Raw genomic sequence first — 6921 nt, 5'->3', positions numbered from 1 at the left:
TTTAACCCTGAGGTCCACTGTGTGATCTTTACAGGAAGTGACCTCTACTTTAACCCTGAGGTCCACTGTGTGATCTTTACAGGAAGTGACCTCTACTTTAACCTGAGGTCCACTGTGTGATCAGCTCTACATTAACCTGAGGTCCACTGTGTGATCTTTATAGGAAGTGACCTACAGCTCTACTTTAACCCTGAGACCCACTGTGTGATCTTTACAGGAAGTACTACAAGGAGGATGAAGGCCTGAACCTGGATGTTGGGGTTTACATGAAGGCATTGGAGGTGGGTGATATTACACTACACACACAGTAGGTGAGTTTAAAAATATATATATTTTATTTTTGCATTTTACAGTTATTAACATTCAACACAAAAATGAAAAAGATATTAGAAAACAACATGACAAAGTGACAGTAACAGATGAGCTTATAAAAAATAAAAATAATATTTATATATATAGAAGGAAAAAAGTCAAACTCACCTACTTTTACTAATCAAACATTTGATTGTGATGTAGAAGCTGAGGTGGTTGTGTTTCTCTCCATCAGTATGCCTGTGATGTAGAAGCTGAGGTGGTTGTGTTTCTCTCCATCAGTATGCCTGTGATGTAGAAGCTGAGATGGTTGTGTTTCTCTACATCAGTATGCCTGTGATGTAGAAGCTGAGATGGTTGTGTTTCTCTCCATCAGTATGCCTGTGATGTAGAAGCTGAGATGGTTGTGTTTCTCTACATCAGTATGCCTGTGATGTAGAAGCTGAGGTCATTGGGAAGCCAGACCCCATGTTCTTTCAGAAAGTTCTGGATGACATGGGGATTCAGTCACACCAGGTAGGTTTTACAACAATATGTCCAGCACATACATTCATTTAATAAGGATTCTGAGCCATCCTCCTGCTCTCCTTTCTGTCTCTCTCTCTCCTCCTCTCTTTCTGTCTCTCTCTCTCCTCCTGCTCTCTTTCGGTCTCTCCTGCTCTCTTTCTGTCCCTCTCTCTCCTCCTGCTCTCTTTCTGTCTCTCTCTCCTCCTGCTCTCTTTCTGTCTCTCTCTCCTTTCTCTCTCTCTCCTTTCTCAGACTCTGATGATTGGAGACGATCTGGTGAATGATGTGGGCGGGGGCCCCAGCACTGTGGAATGAAGGGTGTCCAGTGAGGGACAGGAAAATACAGGTAGGTGTTTGTTTATGTATGTTGACGTCCGTATGTTTGGCTTCACGTCGTTGAAATGAATGCAGGCAGAAACCAACTGTCCCATCAACGACCACAAGGGGGGCGGTCTAACACAACATCTAAATCTAAGGACTAAAAATACTATTTTCGATGGAGAGTCCCGATTTGAGAACTTCTTGGTCCAAGGCTTTATTACTCTGTGTCTGTGAAACTGACCTTTTTTTTTAGAGTTTTGTTTATTTCATTCAGAATATGCTGAAAATATCTTCATGTTATCCAAATGTTAAATGCAGCTGTGCCCCAATCCCATCTATACTCTCAGTATTAGTCTGGAGTCTGAATGATAAATGCAGCTGTGCCCCAATCCCATCTATACTCTCAGTATTAGTCTGTAGTCTGAATGATAAATGCAGCTGTGCCCCAATCCCATCTATACTCTCAGTATTAGTCTGTAGTCTGAATGATAAATGCAGCTGTGCCCCAATCCCATCTATACTCTCTGTATTAGTCTGTAGTCTGAATGATAAATGCAGCTGTGCCCCAATCCCATCTATACTCTCAGTATTAGTCTGGAGTCTGAATGATAAATGCAGCTGTGCCCCAATCCCATCTATACTCTCAGTATTAGTCTGGAGTCTGAATGATAAATGCAGCTCTGCCCCAATCCCATCTATACTCTCAGTATTAGTCTGGAGTCTGAATGATAAATGCAGCTGTGCCCCAATCCCATCTATACTCTCAGTATTAGTCTGTAGTCTGAATGATAAATGCAGCTGTGCCCCAATCCCATCTATACTCTCAGTATTAGTCTGTAGTCTGAATGATAAATGCAGCTCTGCCCCAATCCCATCTATACTCTCAGTATTAGTCTGGAGTCTGAATGGTGAATGCAGCTGTGCCCCAATCCCATCTATACTCTCAGTATTAGTCTGGAGTCTGAATGATAAATGCAGCTCTGCCCCAATCCCATCTATACTCTCAGTATTAGTCTGGAGTCTGAATGGTGAATGCAGCTGTGCCCCAATCCCATCTATACTCTCAGTATTAGTCTGGAGTCTGAATGATAAATGCAGCTCTGCCCCAATCCCATCTATACTCTCAGTATTAGTCTGTAGTCTGAATGGTGAATGCAGCTGTGCCCCAATCCCATCTATACTCTCAGTATTAGTCTGGAGTCTGAATGATAAATGCAGCTCTGCCCCAATCCCATCTATACTCTCAGTATTAGTCTGGAGTCTGAATGGTGAATGCAGCTGTGCCCCAATCCCATCTATACTCTCAGTATTAGTCTGGAGTCTGAATGATAAATGCAGCTCTGCCCCAATCCCATCTATACTCTCAGTATTAGTCTGTAGTCTGAATGTTAAATGCAGCTGTGCCCCAATCCCATCTATACTCTCAGTATTAGTCTGGAGTCTGAATGTTAAATGCAGCTGTGCCCCAATCCCATCTATACTCTCTGTATTAGTCTGGAGTCTGAATGATAAATGCAGCTCTGCCCCAATCCCATCTATACTCTCTGTATTAGTCTGTAGTCTGAATGATAAATGCAGCTGTGCCCCAATCCCATCTATACTCTCAGTATTAGTCTGGAGTCTGAATGTTAAATGCAGCTGTGCCCCAATCCCATCTATACTCTCTGTATTAGTCTGTAGTCTGAATGATAAATGCAGCTGTGCCCCAATCCCATCTATACTCTCAGTATTAGTCTGTAGTCTGAATGTTAAATGCAGCTGTGCCCCAATCCCATCTATACTCTCAGTATTAGTCTGGAGTCTGAATGTTAAATGCAGCTGTGCCCCAATCCCATCTATACTCTCTGTATTAGTCTGTAGTCTGAATGATAAATGCAGCTGTGCCCCAATCCATCTATACTCTCAGTATTAGTCTGGAGTCTGAATGATAAATGCAGCTGTGCCCCAATCCCATCTATACTCTCAGTATTAGTCTGTAGTCTGAATGATAAATGCAGCTGTGCCCCAATCCCATCTATACTCTCAGTATTAGTCTGTAGTCTGAATGATAAATGCAGCTCTGCCCCAATCCCATCTATACTCTCAGTATTAGTCTGTAGTCTGAATGATAAATGCAGCTGTGCCCCAATCCCATCTATACTCTCAGTATTAGTCTGGAGTCTGAATGATAAATGCAGCTGTGCCCCAATCCCATCTATACTCTCAGTATTAGTCTGTAGTCTGAATGATAAATGCAGCTGTGCCCCAATCCCATCTATACTCTCAGTATTAGTCTGTAGTCTGAATGATAAATGCAGCTCTGCCCCAATCCCATCTATACTCTCAGTATTAGTCTGGAGTCTGAATGATAAATGCAGCTGTGCCCCAATCCCATCTATACTCTCAGTATTAGTCTGTAGTCTGAATGATAAATGCAGCTCTGCCCCAATCCCATCTATACTCTCAGTATTAGTCTGTAGTCTGAATGATAAATGCAGCTGTGCCCCAATCCCATCTATACTCTCAGTATTAGTCTGTAGTCTGAATGATAAATGCAGCTGTGCCCCAATCCCATCTATACTCTCAGTATTAGTCTGTAGTCTGAATGATAAATGCAGCTGTGCCCCAATCCCATCTATACTCTCAGTATTAGTCTGTAGTCTGAATGATAAATGCAGCTGTGCCCCAATCCATCTATACTCTCAGTATTAGTCTGTAGTCTGAATGATAAATGCAGCTGTGCCCCAATCCCATCTATACTCTCAGTATTAGTCTGTAGTCTGAATGATAAATGCAGCTCTGCCCCAATCCCATCTATACTCTCAGTATTAGTCTGTAGTCTGAATGATGAAGACATCAAAACTATGAAATGACACGTATGGAAGAGTGCAAAGCTGTCAAAGGCAAAGGTTGGCTACTTTGAAGAATATAACATTTATTTAGATTTGTTTAACACTTTGTTGGTTACTACATGATTCCATATGTGTTATTTCATAGATGTGATGTCTTCACTATTATTCTACTATGTAGAAAATAGTAAAAATAAAGAAAAACCTTTGAGTAGGTGTGTCCAGACTTTTCACTGGTACAACACCCCAGGACAGTCAGCTACACAACACAGGACCCCAGGACAGTCAGCTACACAACACAGGACCCCAGGACAGTCAGCCACTACACAGGACCCCAGGACAGTCAGCTACACAACACAGGACCCCAGGACAGTCAGCTACACAACACAGGACCCCAGGACAGTCAGCCACTACACAGGACCCCAGGACAGTCAGCTACACAACACAGGACCCCAGGACAGTCAGCTACACAACACAGGACCCCAGGACAGTCAGCCACTACACAGGACCCCAGGACAGTCAGCTACACAACACAGGACCCCAGGACAGTCAGCTACACAACACAGGACCCCAGGACAGTCAGCTACACAACACAGGACCCCAGGACAGTCAGCTACACAACACAGGACCCCAGGACAGTTAGCTACACAACACAGGACCCCAGGACAGTCAGCCACTACACAGGACCCCAGGACAGTTAGCCACTACACAGGACCCCAGGACAGTCAGCTACACAACACAGGACCCCAGGACAGTTAGCCACAACACAGGACCCCAGGACAGTCAGCCACAACACAGGACCCCAGGACAGTCACCTACACAACACAGGACCCCAGGACAGTCAGCTACACAACACAGGACCCCAGGACAGTCAGCCACAACACAGGACCCCAGGATAGTCAGCTACACTACACAGGACCCCAGGACAGTCAACCACAACACAGGACCCCAGGACAGTCACCCACAACACAGGACCCCAGGACAGTCAGCTACACAACACAGGACCCCAGGACAGTCAGCCACAACACAGGACCCCAGGACAGTCAGCCACACAACACAGGACCCCAGGACAGTCAGCCACAACACAGGACCCCAGGACAGTCAGCCACACAACACAGGACCCCAGGACAGTCAGCCACAACACACGACCCCAGGACAGTCAGCTACACAACACAGGACAGTCAGCCACACAACACAGGACCCCAGGACAGTCAGCTACACAACACAGGACCCCAGGACAGTCAGCCACAACACAGGACCCCAGGACAGTCAGCTACACAACACAGGACAGTCAGCCACAACACAGGACCCCAGGACAGTCAGCTATACTACACAAGACCCCAGGACAGTCAACCACAACACAGGACCCCAGGACACTCTAATGTATCTGTCCTCTTGCTCAGTTGTGCACTGGGGCATCCCACTCCTCTTTCTATTCTGGTTAGAGCCAGTTTGCTCTGTTCTGTGAAGAGAGGAGTACACAGTGTTGTACGAGTTTCTTGGCAATTTCTCTCATGGAATAGCCTTCATATCTCAGAACAAGAATAGTCTGACTAGTTTCAGAAGAAAGGTCTTTGTTTCTGGCCATTTTGAGCCTGTTATCAAACCCACAAATGCTGATGCTCCAGATACTCAACTAGTCTAAAGAAGGCCAGTTTTATTGCTTCTTTAATCAGAACAACAGTTTTCAGCTGTGCTAACATAATCGCAAAAGGGTTTTCTAATGATCAATTAGTCTTTTGAAATGATAAACTTGTATTAGCTAACACAACGTGCCATTGGAACACAGGAGTGATGGTTGCTGATAATGGGCCTCTGTACACCTATGTAGATATTCCATTAGAAATCAACCATTTCCAGCTACAATAGTCATTTACAACATTAACAATGTCTACACTGTATTGCTGAACAATTTGATGTTATTTTAATGGACCAAAAAAATTGCTTTTCTTTCAAAAACAAGGTAATTTCTAAGTGACCCCAAACTTTTGAACAGTAGTGTATATATATATATACACACACACACAAAAACACACTCACGGTGACAAATTGGCACTGATCTGAGCCAAAAGGGGCCGTGTGTGTGTGTGTGTGTGTCATGTAACTGATGTGCAGATGGCTGTTCAGCCTCACACAAACACTATCTGCTACTTTCACATTGTGAGTGTGAGACGTGAGATTTAGCCTAGTTTAGCCTTGTTTAGCCTTGCATGACCCCATAAACTGTGGAGAGCAGGGAACAGCCATGAACCACAGCGAGATGTGGGAAAACACAGCTGGCTGTCTCCAAGGTTACGGTCCAAATGGAACCCTGTTACCTTTCGTAGTTCAAAAGTAGTAGTGCACTATGTAGGGGATAGGGTGTCATTTGGGACTAGACCTAGTCAACCAGGCGCTGCTCTGTCAATGCTCTTGTCTCAGGCCTCCTGTGTAGTTCTCACCCCCCTAACAGATACACGGCTCATAGTAGAGATGGAGGTTCTTGCAATCACTTCTTCATTTGACGTGTGTGTGTGTGTGTGTGTTCAGCTCAGTGTGGCTCTAGGCTTTGGGCCCGTCATCTAGACGGTACACTTTCCATGAAACCATTCTCTCTCTCTCTCTCTCTCTGTCTCTGTCTCTGTCTCTCTCTGTCTCTGTCTCTGTAGGCCCAATGATGAGAAGCACCCCACAGTAACAGCTGATGGCTATGTGGACAACCTTGCGGAGGCTGTGGAAACCATCCTGAAGCTCCGGGGCCAGTGAGGAGAGGACCAGGAAGAACCATCTTCACCACCACACACACAGTGATTACTCTAGTACGATCTGACAACAGGGAGTAACCCACTAACATAGAGAGCCATGGAGAGATAGAGCCAAGATGGAGGAGATAGAAGTTAATAACCTCATGGTCAGAGGGCAACTAGTTAGGTAAGTTAATAACCTCATGGTCAGAGGGCAGCTAGTTAGGTAA

The 6921-nt window shown here is 44.9% G+C and overlaps 1 long non-coding RNA gene across 1 annotated transcript; it reads left to right on the top strand.

Annotated features, from left to right (window-relative positions):
• The first annotated feature begins 202 nt into the window (after window positions 1-202).
• On the top strand, window positions 203-1117 carry LOC124027021. Its single transcript, XR_006837328.1, has 3 exons — window positions 203-281; window positions 736-828; window positions 1072-1117. It is a non-coding gene; the product is annotated as an uncharacterized LOC124027021 (long non-coding RNA).
• Window positions 1118-6921: the final 5804 nt, after the last annotated feature.

This window comes from Oncorhynchus gorbuscha, unplaced genomic scaffold (assembly GCF_021184085.1).
Source record: "Oncorhynchus gorbuscha isolate QuinsamMale2020 ecotype Even-year unplaced genomic scaffold, OgorEven_v1.0 Un_scaffold_2892, whole genome shotgun sequence".
In the NCBI taxonomy this organism is placed as follows: domain Eukaryota; kingdom Metazoa; phylum Chordata; class Actinopteri; order Salmoniformes; family Salmonidae; genus Oncorhynchus; species Oncorhynchus gorbuscha.
This window is presented reverse-complemented; position numbering and strand designations above follow the sequence as displayed.